General features: G+C 39.6%; 1 long non-coding RNA gene across 1 annotated transcript in view; it reads right to left on the bottom strand.

The window, feature by feature from the left end:
- LOC129149907 (uncharacterized) overlaps window positions 1-14560 on the bottom strand; it is a 32411-nt gene extending 17851 nt beyond the window's left edge. Inside the window, exon 1 of the long non-coding RNA XR_008556705.1 lies at window positions 14437-14560. This is a non-coding gene — a long non-coding RNA (uncharacterized LOC129149907). The remainder of the gene's footprint in view (window positions 1-14436) is intronic.
- Window positions 14561-14861: the final 301 nt, after the last annotated feature.

Below are 14861 nucleotides of genomic sequence, written 5' to 3'. Positions count from 1 at the left end.
TCAGTGTTTTTTCATCAGCAAATGATAAATCAATTCTTAAGAATAATTATATAATTATTGTAGTTACCAAAATAAATAGCTCTGTGCAGCCAACTTTGAAAACAAAATTTTTTACCATTACATGTATATTTTTATATATGCAAAGATCCATATATTTTAAATGTATATAAATTTATTCTGCTTTCATATTTGAATATTATAGTGTAGTATGTTCTCTAATCATACCGATTTTTAACCTGTACCTGATGCATATCTTTCTCTTTCTGGATTTCACTTAATTCCACCAACCCCTTAAGGTATGGGAACTCTTCTATTTAGCAGCTGGCCACAGCATTGCTTCCTTAGAATAGTATGTGGTCTTTTGAAGGATCCTAGTTCCAATGATAGGAGGTTTATTTATGTATTTACAAAGCAAGCATTGCTTATCTATATATATAAAAAGCTAGTGACCATAACACCTTCACGACCAGAATGACCAGAGACCAGAACACCATGGCCCCTCATCCAGAGACCAGAACACCAGGCCAGCCCCACCCCAGCAGGGACCCCCACCCTGACTGGTGATGTGGCCGGCCTGCAAACTGCCCCCAGTCCCTTGCCCCGGTTGGCCATGCCCCCTTCTTCCTATCTTGGCTCAATGAGCATCCTTAGATTGTTTTGGGGTCCCTGTGCCTCTGTCTTTCTCTGGGGTCTAGAATGGCCTACCCAGATCCAGGGCCCCCATCAGGGCAGGCCAGCTGGTCCCCACCTGTGCACCAGGCCTCTATTCCTATATAATAAAAGAGTAATATGCAAATTGACCCTAAAGGTGGAATGACCAGAAAGACTGCTGGACCAGTCACTATGAAGCACACTGACCACCTCTTGGTCCCTTTCCCTGGCCGGCAGGCTCCGATCACTTGATGGTGAACGGGGAACTGGGGGTGGATGGCAGGGGATGCGGGTGGCACCGGGCCAAGGCCCCTGCTCTGCCAGTCACCCCACACACAGAGGGTGACCCGTGGCGGGGGCGGGGATGGCAAGTGAGCGGGAATAGCCGACCTCTCCGTCCCTTCCCCAGGCTGTCAGGCACTGATCACTTGATGGTGAAAGGGGAACCAGGGGTGGATGGCAGCAGGGGACGGGGTCAGCTGTGGGCAGCCGGGGAAGATGGCCCTGATCACAGACCAGGCCGAGGGACTGTACTCGTGCAGGAATTTCATGCGCTGGGCCTCTAGTTGTCTATAAAGATACTTATACATGAAAAATTGAAACTGAATCTTTTTTTTATGAGAATAAATTAACTTCTGAGTAAATAATCCCCACAATTTTCTACATTTTTTGATATATTGCTGTTCTTTATATTTAACCATGTTGATGTTTTAGATATAATAACTACATACTTAACATCTAGTTATTTATTATAAGTGTAGTTGGTACGAGTTATGAAGACCAATTGAAAGGATAAATAATACCTAATATTTTACACATCTATCCATCAAGTAAAGTTTTCCCATTTATGAAGGAGTCGACATTTGACAGTTCTGTCCAGCAGGTCTTTATTTCTTCTCAGTTCTGAATTGCTTGGACATGACTTCAATTCTTAACAATCAATTTCCTGCCAGACTACTTGCAGTCTAGCGTTTCAAACTCCTTTCTTTAAGCCACCAATGACCTTACCTTCAATCGAAAGTATAGTTTTCTTTGTTCCTGTACTTTGAGCCTTTCTGTTGTTTTTCATATGTTTGGCCACCACATTCTCAATTACACTCTTCTTAGTTCAGAAACATCTATGCTGCCTCCTACAAGTTATAGATATACTAGAGGCCAGGTGCGCAAAATTTGTGCACTGGGGCGGGGGGGTTCCCTCAGCCCGGCCTGTGCCCTCTTGCAGTCTGGGACCCTTCTCTCCTTACTGCCCACCTGCTCACTGCTCCTTAGTGCTGCCATGGAGGTGGGAAAGGCTCCTGCCACTGCCACTGTGCTCACCAGCCATGAGCCCGGCTTCTGGCTGAGCAGCACTCCTCCGGTGGGAGCGCACTGACCACCAGGGGGTAGCTCCTGCATTGAGTGTCTCCCCCTGGTGGTCAGTGTGCATCATAGTGACTGGTTGTTCTGGTCATTCTGCCATAATGGTTGCTTAGGCTTTTATTATATAGATTCACTCAGTTGCTATACCTCTTGCTGGGTCTACACCTCTTCATATTCTTCAACTATTCCTGTGTTCCAAAGGGCCCTTGTTATATTTATATAAAAAGTTAACTATAGATATTGACAGTATTTTTTTGTTGTTGTTTGGCATGTAACTTAATGTGCACAAACTATAATGTTATTTGATATACTAATGTACTATAATTAGTAATGTGTCATAAACATATTAGTGACAAGGTGGCTATAGAGATGAAAAAGCATTTAATACTCTAGAAAAGTTTCATTCAATTTTTCTTTCTATAATTAAAAATGCTTTTGTTTTTCTCTGGTGCAAATACCTTTTTTTTCTGTTTTTTTGTTTTTGTTTTTGTTTTTGTTTTTTTTTTTTGCCAGTTTCTGTTTGCCTATACCATTTATTTAGCTGCTATTTTTACTCTCTGTGTTGTGTTAGATGCTGGGGATTCAATGGTTGACTCAAACCAGACTCTGCCATTATTTTAATAAAGTTTAAAGGTGAGTGGTGAAGATTGAAATTGAAAATTTAATCAAGCTGCAACTCTTACAAGTGTAAACTATTATTTTAAGAACCTGTAATTGGAAGATTTGGTCTGGTCAAGGAGGTCATGGAGGACTTCCTTAAGGATGCACTTCTTTTACTGAGATTTGAATGATGAGTAGGAGTTACTGGTAAATCTGTGAAGAATATTGAGAGAAACCTGCTACCCAGTGGAATAGCATGAGTTGGGTTCAGTGGTGGGACAGAGAAGACATTGTAAGAAAGATGCAAATGTTGCTGGAATTCACACACCATTTTGCACCTTGCAAACTATATTAGTTTTGTCATTGTCCTGTAAGGAATAGAAAGCTATTGAAGAGTTTTAGCGACAAGGGCATGAAAAGAGGCTATGGGAGAGAGGAAAAGAAATGCCATGTTCAGGTTTGCTTTTCCTGCATGAAAGTTTTAATGGATTTCCTTCCCTCCACAATGCCTTTTCCTTCTGGATCTAAAGATAGGATTTAGTTTTAGTTCTCCTCTTGAATAAAAGGCCTCACATTCTTTTTTTTTTTTTTTTTTTTTTTTAAATATATTTTATTGATTTTTTACAGAGAGGAGGAGAGAGGGATAGAGAGTTAGAAACATCGATGAGAGAGAAACATTGATCAGCTGCCTCTTGCACACTCCCTACAGGGGATGTGCCCGCAACCAAGGTACATGCCCTTGACCGGAATCGAACCTGGGACCCTTGAGTCCGAAGGCTGACGCTCTATCCACTGAGCCAAACCGGTTTCAGCAGGCCTCACATTCTTAGTATCCTTTGCTTATTGGGGCTCCTCTTCACAACCTTTAAATAGTGGAACTCCCTATAGCTTTTTCTCTAGTTGACGTTCTTCAGTGAGATTGTTTTTGCAGTCAACCATATGAAGTTGGTTATTAAGTGTCTCAATTCCAGTATTGTATATCCAATAGCTACAGAATATATCTCCTTTGTTCTTTAATGGGCATCTCAAATAGCATATCCAATGTATATATACAAACAAAGAAAACCAGTTTTTTGGTTGTTTGTTTTTGTTAATTCTCACCCGAGGATACTTTGATTTTTAGAGAGAGTGGAAGGGAGGGGGTCAGACACAGAAAGAGAAACATCAATAGATTTCCTCCCATATGCAGCCTGCTCCTGAAGTACGTGCCCTTGACTGGAATTGAACCTGTGACCTTCAGTTCACAGGTCAATGCTTTATCTGCTGAGTCAAATTGGCAAGAAAAAAAAAGTGTTTTTATCCTTCCTTCCTCAGGCATTCAAGCATTCATTTAACAAACATCTGCTGAATCCTTTTCTAGGCCATGGGTATTCAAAGAAAAATTAAGCAGAGTCCTGGACTTCAAGGGAATAAAATATCTATATATATAAAGAGGTAATATGCAAATTTGTCTGGGATGCCTTAACAGTCACAACCAGCTCCAAGCCTTAACAGTCAGGACCAGCGTAGTTTGGAGCATGCCCCCTCTCCAGCAGACATACACAGGGGTGGGGGTCTGCTCCCAGCAGCCGTGGTGTGGCTTGGAGCAAACCCCCATCCCAGTGGACACACACAGGGGTGGGGACCTGCTCCCAGCGACCATGGCATGGCTCAGGGAGCAAGCCCCCAGCAGACACACACACCAGGGGGGGGCTTTGCACATGAGCTGCAGAGGAAACACCTTTTCTGACCGCTCATTGGCTAAGCTCCCGGTACACCACTCGCAGTGTTCTTGGTAACTTGGGTAATAAGAATCCAAGAAGGCGATCTAGGGTTTTTCCACCTCACTCCTGGAGGAAAAAACGAAGGTCCATTGCTGGAGGGGCTAAGAAATGTCATATCCTAAATATGTGATACCTTAATCAATAAAAAAATTTTAAAAAATAAAGAAAAAAAGAAAAGAAATGTCATATCCTGCCCTAGCTGGTTTCTCTCAGTTGATAGAGCCTCGGCCTGCCGACCGCAGTGTCTGGGTTTGATTCTGATCAAGGGCATGTACCTAGGTTGCAGGCTCCTCCCAGGCCAGGGCTCAGGTCAGGGCTCATGCAGGAGGCAATCAATCAAAGTGTCCCTCTCACATTGATGTTTCTGTCTGTCTTTCCCTCTCTCTTCCACACTCTCTAAAAATCAATGTAAAAGTATCCTCAAGTGAGGATAAGAAGAAAGAAAGAAAGAAAGAAAGAAAGAAAGAAAGAAAGAAAGAAAGAAAGAAAGAAAGAAAGAAAGAAACTGTCATAGCCTATGAAAGAGACATCTTGAAAATGCCTAAAGAAAGTTGTCATTTTTTCGTGGTGAAGGGCCTGGAGTCCATGTTGATAAAAACACCTTGGTGGCTGTGGTGGCCAGCAGTGGCAGCAGTAGCGGGGTGGTGGGGGTGGCGCCTTCCCCTGATTAACCGGGTCACCTCCCGCAGAGGGAGGCCAGACTAGAGCTTAGGCCCGCTCCCCACGGAGAGCGGGCCTAAGCCGTATGTAGGACATCCCTTGAGGGCTCCCAGATTGTGAGAGGGGGCAGGCTGGGCTGAGGGACCCCCCCACCCCAGTGCACGAATTTCATGTACCAGGCCTCTAGTTCTCTATAATTAGTTATCATATTTCCTATGCTTAACTATCACAATTCTATATTCTAATAAGTTTTTGATGATATATTTTTCCCTTTTCCTAAAACGTTTACTTTCCTGATGGTAATCTCCACATCTTTAATGCCTCACAGTTCCTGCCTATTCCTTACCATCAAGATCATTTATCTTTCCTGAAGGATTCACTAGCATCCCATATGTGACATTGCTCTGAGAGTTAATACTAAAAACCAAGGCAAGCAGGAATTTGCTCTACTAGAAACAGGCAGGCAACTGTCTTTTCTCTCTTGGGATGACCTGTCCTATTGTCTCTGGTGCCTTGCCCTGACACCCATATTTTTGATCTAACATCAACACCCCACTTATCTCTGTATCTCCACCACCTGCCAGAGTGCCCATACCATTGTAGATATGGGAGCCTGTAGATAAGCCTAATTAATTATGTCCTCATTGGATGTCATCTTTCTCTCCATATTGGAGACTCATTATTGCATAAATGAATACATATAGAGTAACTGTTTTGGGGACAGTCTTCAGAAATAACTATGAAAATAATTAGTTTATGCTATTCACTAATGCTTAGTACCTCTTCCTCTCTTCCCTCAATACTAACTTGTGTTTACCATAAGTCACATGCCACCTAAATCACAAGAAAGGAGTAGGATGATACTTAATTTTTTTCCCTTAAGATACATTTTTAATAAATATCTTTTATGCTATTCAATTAATTTTAAGAATAGCTACAATGAATTGAGCTGTGTGATAAGAAGAAAGTTCATTCCCTGGATCTTCCACCTGACATTAGCCCAATATTGAAATTTTGGGTCATTCAGGATCAGACATTTTCTTTCCTTGGCTAATGTCTGGTCACTATCATCAAGAGTGAAAAATAGCTGACTCAAGGACTCTTTTGCAAACTCTGATATTCTCAATTCTGTCATGTGTTTCCCTTCTCTGTATTCTTACTAAATAAGTTATCCCATTGAATATTACCTATTATTTAAAATTAGAGGCCAGGTGCACGAAATTCGTGCACGGGGGGTGGGGGGGTGGGGCGGTGTCCCTCAGCCCAGCCTGCACCCTCTCTAATCTGGGACCCCTTGAGGAATGTCCGACTGCCCGATTAGGCCCGATCCTGGTGGGCCTAAATGGGAAGTCGGACAACCCTCTCACAATCCAGAACTGCTGGCTTCCAACTGCTCGCCTGCCTGCCTTCCTGATTGCCCCTAACCGCTTCTGCCTGCCAGCCTGATCACCCCCTAACCACTCCCCTGCCAGCCTGATTGATGCCTAACTGCTCCCCTGCCAGCCTGTTTGCCCCTAACTGCCCTCCCCTGCAGGCCTGGTCACCCCTAACTGCCCTCCCGTGCAGGCCTGGTCACCCCTAACTGCCCTACCCTGCAGGCTTGATTGCCCCCAACTGCCCTCCCTTTCAGGTCTGGTCCCTCCCAACTGCCCTCCCCTGCAGACCTGGGTCCCCTGCAACTGCCCTTCCCTGCAGGCCTGGTCACCCCCAACTTCCCTCCTCTGCCGGCCTGGTCACCCCTAACTGCCCTCCCCTGCAGGCTTGATCACCCCAAACTGCCCTCCCTTGCAGGCCCGGTCCCTCCCAACTGCCCTCCCCTACTGTCCATCTTGTGGCGGCCATCTTGTGTCCACATGGGGTTAGTCATCTTTGATCACATGGGGCAGCCATCTTGTGTGTTGGAGTAATGTTCAATTTGCATATTATTCTTTTATTAGATAGGAGGATTAGGTAGGCTAGAGGCCTGGTGAATGGGTGGGGGCCGGCTGGTTTGCCCGGAAGGGTGTCCCGGATCACGGTGGGGGTTCCCTTGGGGCATGGGGCAGCCTGGGTGAGGGGTCTGTGGTGGTTTGCAGGCCTTCCACACCCCCCAGAGACCCAAGTGGAGGCCCTGGAATCTGGGATTTATTTATCTTCTATAATTGAAACTTTGTAGTCTTGAGTGGAGCCAAGCCTCCTGCTCACTCCGTGGCTGCAGCCATTTTTGTTGGGATTTATTTATCTTCTATAATTGAAACTTTGTAGCCTTAAGCTGAAGCCAAGGCAGGCCAGGGCAGGCGGAAAGCTTGGCTTCCTCCATTCAAGGGGAAACCCAAGCCTTCTGCTCTCTCCGTGGCCGCAGCCATCTTGGTTGGTTAATTTGCATACCCGCTCCTGATTGGCTGGTGGGCGTGGCTTGTGGGTGTAGCGGAGGTGTTGTCAATTTGCATATTACTCTTTTATTAAATAGGATAAATGAGCAAAATGGGGAATCTAATAATACCATTTGAAATCTAATGAAGTAGGTTCTCTGGGCCTTTTTAGTCCTCTGATGTGTCAGACTGCTTTAAATAGTCTTGGTTCATCTTGTTTTGTTTCTTTTAGGAAGCATTCCACATTTACTCAAATCCACAAAGCTCTCTCATCACACACTTTCCAAAGTATTTTAATTTAGAATAACTCAATTTAACCTTCCAGCCAAGACTTATAGTTATGATCAGGTTGTACCTACTGGTTTTTTACAGCCAGCATCTGCTCTGATACTTTAGTGCTAATTTTTAGTTCCCCTTCATCCCCGCGTCCAGTCAGAGCACTTACCTGAATGCACTGTTTTTTCTCCTCCCATTTTGACTTGGTACATAAGGAAGGCCCCGTTGCCTGAAATATTCATTTCTGGTCTTGTCTTAAAATATCCCCTATTCATTTTTAAAAACTCTACTAAATTACAGATTATTTGGGAAAAAAATGTTCTTTTTTTTTTTTTTTTTTTACAGGTAAGAATAAGCCCCTCAGAATTCTGTCCATGCCTGTAATATGAAACTTATCACAACACATTATGATTATTTATGTTTGACTTTGTGTTGGCCTCTAGGTCATGGGCCTTTGAGGGCAACAGTGGTGACTTGTTCATTGTGGTCATGTCATAGGTGCTCAATAATTGTGTGCCTGCAATTTAAATAATTTATGGAATGACTCAGAACATTTAGAAGTGAAGACAAAATAAGTTAGTGAAATCATAAGGTTTCTATTTTATGTTTTACACGTACATTAACACCTCTATTTTACAAGATTATAAACTGCTGGTTAAAGGGTTTTTGTTTTTTGGGTTTTTGTGTGTGTTGTTGTTTTGTTTTGTTTTTTGTACTTTTCTTTTGCATCTCTCTTGATGTAAGATTGAGGACATGTTAGGCACTTCACTGAAATAAAACAAAACAGATTTTAAAAATCAAAACACTCTTATTTTGCCTTTCAGAGTATGTTAGGGATACAGAACAGTATGAATTATAGAAGGACTCTAGCCTAATTTTATCACCATTTCATCACCCATGAGAGACAATGAGTTGTTGCAAAGCACGAGTGTTGGTTTCTGTAAAACCTTTTATAGCTACACATTTCAAGCTCTCATCAACTGTTAAAAAATAATGGTATCCTAATAAAACCCTAATATGCAAATCGACCAAACAGCAGAACAACCGGTAGCTATGATGTGTACTGACCACCAGGGGGCAGAAGCTCAACACAGGAGCTGCTCCCTGGTGGACAGTGTAGCTATGATGTGTACTCACCACAGGGGGCACGCTGCTCAGCCAGAAGCCAGGCTCACGGCTGGTAAGTGCAGCCGTGGTGGAGGAAGCCTCTCCCACCTCTGCTGTAGGCAGGTGGTAAGGAGTGAGGGGTCCCAGACTGAGAGAGCCCCGAACTGTAAGAGGGATGTCTGACTTCAGTGTTGGGATCTGGCGGACATCCCCGGAGGGGTCCCAGACTGTGAGAAGGTGCAAGCCGGGCTGAGGGACTGCCCCCAGTGCACGAATGTCATGCACTGAGCCTCTAGTAAAAGATAAAGGCAAATAGTGTAAAATAGAAAAAAACATAAAGGAGAAAACTATAGGATTTTCCATTTATATTATTGACATTTATATGATTTAAAAGCTGGGAAATGCTCCTAAAAGTTATTAAATCCATTTTTTACTTAACCTATTTTTCACATTTAAAATGTGAAATCTAAGACATATCAAAAATTTTATATGCAGTAACTGATAGGTCTATGTCTAGTACTAAAAACTCCAGGAATCAGTAGCAAGCTTTAGAGAGTAATTAGTATGATTATTGCCCAACGGTTTTGTGTTTGCTGTATACCAGAGGTTTTCTGTTTGCAGATATTGATTTTTAATGAAACACCTAAATTAATTAAAACATGCACACAATACTAAATAAGTCAGTATGGTGAAAACATTAATAGGAGTCAGCACTGGTTAAGCTCATAGTATACATCAGACACTGCTGTCAGTGCTGATAAGATGAGCTCACAGAACTTCCCAACAACCCTGTGAGGTAGGTACCACTTTCATTTCCCCCAGTTTTCATATGAATAAATAAGATTGGAATGGGGTGTGGCAGGAAATCATACTCAGGTAGTCTGTTCTCAGAAACAATATTTTTACCACAGTTCATGCAGAGAAACAAGCAAAAAACATCTTTGAGAGCATCTGCTATTTATTGCTCTACTGAACAGGACTGTTTGTTTGTCCAATCATCATCTGGATGTACTTAAATTAAAATTGAGAAAAGTTACTGGGACTTAACTTTGCACTATACCTATCAATCCAACAGATTTTAAAATGCTCTGCCCCACGTTATAAATCTCATCCAGCTCAGTATCTCATCGGACTGACTGCAGTATCAATATGTACACTCTGTTTTAGTAAAAATACATTTTTCACATTGATTCAAATGCTATGGTTCACCCTGAGAGTTTTATAGTGTGCGATGGCAAAATGGTAGAGTCACTTCAGAATGAAAACTGTGACCATGACAGTCTTTATACTGTGCTCAGTTCCTTGCACTTAAAATCAGAATTGCAGAACAACCAATTCTCTGCTTTGAGCAGATTTTGTACTTGAAAATCACATGTGATGTCAGTTTATATTTTATTAATCACAAATATTACCAAAATTAATTCTGGAATACTGTTAGGTAAAAGTAGCTAAATTCAAGGCCTACTGTCTTGTAAAACTTTTTTTGCAAAACAACCATGGCTTTATATCTCTTGAATTTATATAATTCAGACATTTTATTATTGTATTCTAATTCTAATCCTTAATTCTGGACATTTCAAATGCATATTAGTAAAAGATATAAATTCAGGGATATAATATTATTTTTCAATATCAAGGATATAATTTTATATACTATTATAAGAGTAAATTTGTGCTAAATTAACTATGTGCAGGCAACTTTGAATTGTTTTATAATTTATATGTAGGCCACTAGATTGATTCGTAGTAGCTAATTAAATGATACCATCTAAAATGGTTTATCTTCAACCGATAGGTTCTATGTACAGATTGATTTTTCTCTGAGGAGGTTAGATTGCAGGCTCTTTTTAAAAAATCACTGGACATCTGTAAGTAAATTCAATGGGTGGTAAATATCATTTTCAGTTTAACTCTCCTAGCGCTACTAGTAATATATGTCAAACTACCGGAAAAAATAAGTGTTAAACTTTAGATTATTTCTTCTTTGCTTCTTTCAAATACAAACTGCTATCATTTGGAAGATATTTTTAATCATTTGAAAAGAAAATATAAAATTCATCTATTTCTTAATCTCCCGTTTATACTATCCAAACCCCATCTAAAGCCAAACAACTGTAAAATTGTTTTATGACTACTAATGCCTTTTTTTTATAAAGTAGGATAAATTATATGCCAAGATTGCTTGAATGTGCCCTACAAATACAAAATCGCTTTGTCCAAAATGTTTTTTGGAATACATTGTAATTTAAGCACTTTATTTTTGTAAAGTTGCAGTGATTACATTCTGAACCAAATATGAGTTATAATTAATTGATAGATATTTTTCTCAAAACTTAAGTGTAAAGCACTTACAAATCTATTTTAGGTTAGAACATACATAAACTTGATACATAGAAACACAAGAAATACAAGTAAGTCCATTTCTGAACCTGTTTCCCATTTCCTAGCAAGTTTATTGTTTTATTAAACTACACCTTGAAATACATTCTATTTTGTTCATAATTTAAAGATAAGTGCGTGACAGACAGAAAAAAAAAACAAGGATCTTCTATATTGTTCAGTTACAAATAAATTCAAGCACCAAGATGAGTGCTTGGCACAGAGTACATAATAAAAAAAATATATATTAATAACTAGTTAAATAGCCACACATATGAAGGAAGATGGGGGGAAGAAAAGAGAGAAGAGAGATTGTTTGGTTGATTGATTCATTGATTCATTGGGGGCATTGAAATTTGAAGGCCTGTTTCTAAATTCTGACTTCTTCATTTACTGATTTACTGATCAGGCCATCATTGGCAACAAGTTAATAACTATGAGTCTTTGCTTCATTAACTGCATAATATCAATTACTTTATCACAGACCAGTTATTAAGAATAACAGATATTATGTCTGTGAACACCTTTTAAATTTTAAAGTAAATATAAATATTATGTTTATGCACATAAGATAAGCATCTAAATAAATATTTATGCATTCACATAAAATTGCTAAGATGACATCATAGCTACTATATTCTTGACTTAACTAAAAAGTTGGCCACGGAAGTCCAGAATTTCACACTGTTAAGACAAGCATAGAATTAAAGACACATCCAAATACTTCAACAGAGAAAGTATAAAACTAAATGGTATCATGAATTCAATAATTAAAAGAAGCCAATGAAGGTGCTTACCTAAATAAAGTGCAAGGAGAGGATTAAGGCATACTAGAGGAAAAAAATGTTATTTTGGAATAAGTGATGATATAATTTGAGGAACAATTTTCAAAATAAAATAATATATTACCTTCAGCCTCTGGAAAATGAAGAGAACTTCAGAAGGGTTAATATATATCTTTTTATCACTGTGCACTTTTCCCACCTCTTTTTAAGACCTATAAAACCTGTCACTAAGTAACATTTAGCTTGGTGTACCACATACAGAGAACTCAGTAATGCAGAGGAGAAAAATGCAAAAGAAGAAAATGATAATCACATAATTCAGACAAAGGACTATGTGATAGAAAGGAGGCAAGAAACACAGAAATACATGTAGCACCAGGAATCCTTTACCTATGGCTTCCTGCACTAGAAATTCTTCCCTGGGAGTGTGCAGCATGAGAAACTGCTATGATCCCATTGATGTGCTCTCTTCAAAAATATGAAATAAAAAGTAAAAACTTTATGTCAATGAAGTCCCCCATCCAGGTAGATCATATCATGCAAATCCTGTTGTACAAAGTTTTTCAAAGGAAAACAAGGGGATAAGCAATTCTGCCACTGCAACCACTCTCAAAGCAGTGCATGTTTATGATTAGAGACCCTAATACTGAGAGAAGCATTCATACGCTGCCGAAAATGCAACTTTAAATGTCTAGACTGTTCCTTGCCTGAGTATGATTTTCTTCATTGCTGACAGAATGATAGAAACAGGTTTTTACAGAATTAATTGTTAGAAAACAAATGCTTTCCCTTGGTCAAGATTGATCACCTGTGAAAATGACAGAGTCAATACCTTTGGATTATTCAACTCCACTTTAAAGTACTTAAGGGAAAAAAATCATTTCAAAGCAGTGACTCATTCTTTCAAGTTCACATTATCAAACTTTTGAATTCTCTTTTTTTTTTTTTTTAGATTTTTGAAATTCACAGAATAACCAATATAAATCTCCCTGTAAAAAATTAACTCCAGATACACATTTGTAAGCTTTGGAGATTTAGTGGATCATGTGCTGTCTTGCCTGAGACAACAAAGCTCAATTCTTTAGATTCCATTAATACATACCTGACACTTTCTATAAACTCAGTTTTGTTCAGATCTGAATTGACTGAGGAGACAAATCGAACAACAGTTATGTCAAGCGCTGCCCAACAGGACTGGGCTAGTAGGCGATGGAGAAGTGTGGCACAGCTGAGAAACGCCTGTTGTCTTTAAGTACAACTTCAGCACCTCCAAACCCTGATTTCTAATTATCCAAATTACTGGTTTGCACAGACAGCGATATTTGATGGTAAAGCAGAGTAAAAATAAATCTGAAAAGCATGAGCATATTGAAGCCTGATAGACGAGTCATCATTATTCAAAAGTTTTATTACCCTATAAAAGATGGAGATGCTAGTAAGAGAACATGTTATATTAAATAACAGCTACTTACAATGCTCTGTGTTTTCATCTAATAAACCATTGCATTCAACTTTAAAATAACAACTGTCTGCTAATTTATTGTGATAATAAACAATAGCTGAGGAGTTAAAAGTGTTTTTGAATTCTTCATTTGGGAGCATGAAACCTCCTGCCAAGCAAAAGCTTTTATTGTATTTGATTTTTCAGGATCCCTGTCAAGTTCAGTCACCTATAGTCATAGCAATTCAACAACTGTAAATATATTTGTTTTGCTACAATACTGTAAGGATCCTCAGAAGTCAATATTATTTCTTATAAATGATTAAATAATTGAAAGCTCTCTTTCCGGGGTTTACATAATCTGCAGATACATAAAACAGAGTATTTTGTTAAGTATTTGAAAGCATTCAGTGCAATACATGATTCTAACATCTCTTAATTCTAGGGGGAAAAAACTCCCACACTGTTCCTTAAACCTATTTGCTAATATCATCATTTAAAAATAAGAAATATAAATGCAAAGTGCTACAACTTTATTTCAGAAGCTAAAGCCTTTGCCCACTTGGTAAATTTTGTTTTCCGGTATAGACACAACTTTGGAAAACTGTCCCAGAGAACTATCACTTAACAATTACAAAGTTTGACTCATTTTAAATTTATAGCAATACTACTGGGTTGACCATTTCTACCGCTACCCTTTGCTACTAATAGCAAAACAAAAAGAAATTAATCAGATGGTATACACAACCATATATATTTTTGAAAACACCTTCAAAAAGCAATCCTGTAATAGCAGTTACTTTCCTTTCTCTAAAGAAAAGCTATTTTGCCTGCCATTCATTTTCTACTGCAAATTAGTTTGCCAGGTACACGTTAGCATGCTCTTCTTCAGTTCATTTTGCTAAATCCCTACTTCCTTTTAATAATGCTAAACATTTCTCTGATTCAAATCTGAGTGGATAGTAATCTTGTTTGCCCCTGACAGCAGTTTCTCATCCTGTTTCCTCTGTTACATACATCTACCTTTATTTTTAAAGAGAAGGTAAAACAGAAGAGGCTCTTACCAGAGACAGGGAAAACAATTCATTCAGCTAGATCCAACAGTGCTCTGTGCAGCCTGGCAGCATGAGTGATCCTTGGGCCTCACACAAAAGCGAGATAATTGGCTCTCAGTGAAGAGATGTAAACATCCATCATAATGGCACTGGGGCTGAAACTGAACGCTACCTCAGCTGTTCTGTGTACTCCGGCTGGAGGATGATGTCACAAACATCAACTGGGTGTACTCTCATTGGCTTCTGTTACCTGGAATCACATCTTAACCCTAAACTGGCAGCTGCAAATTGAAATGCTCATCTCTGACTAGAATTTTTGGCTGGAAAGGAAGTGAAAGTGATGTTGAGCTCATGGAGGAAAGCAAACTGAAAATGCTGCTCCCAAATATGCTAAGACAATTTTACATAATTAATTAATTAGGATCTGTGGGAAT

The sequence above is a fragment of the Eptesicus fuscus genome, chromosome 7, assembly GCF_027574615.1.
Source record: "Eptesicus fuscus isolate TK198812 chromosome 7, DD_ASM_mEF_20220401, whole genome shotgun sequence".
NCBI lineage: Eukaryota > Metazoa > Chordata > Mammalia > Chiroptera > Vespertilionidae > Eptesicus > Eptesicus fuscus.
The sequence above is the reverse complement of the archived record's forward strand: the minus strand, read 5'-3'. Positions and strand labels throughout refer to the sequence as shown.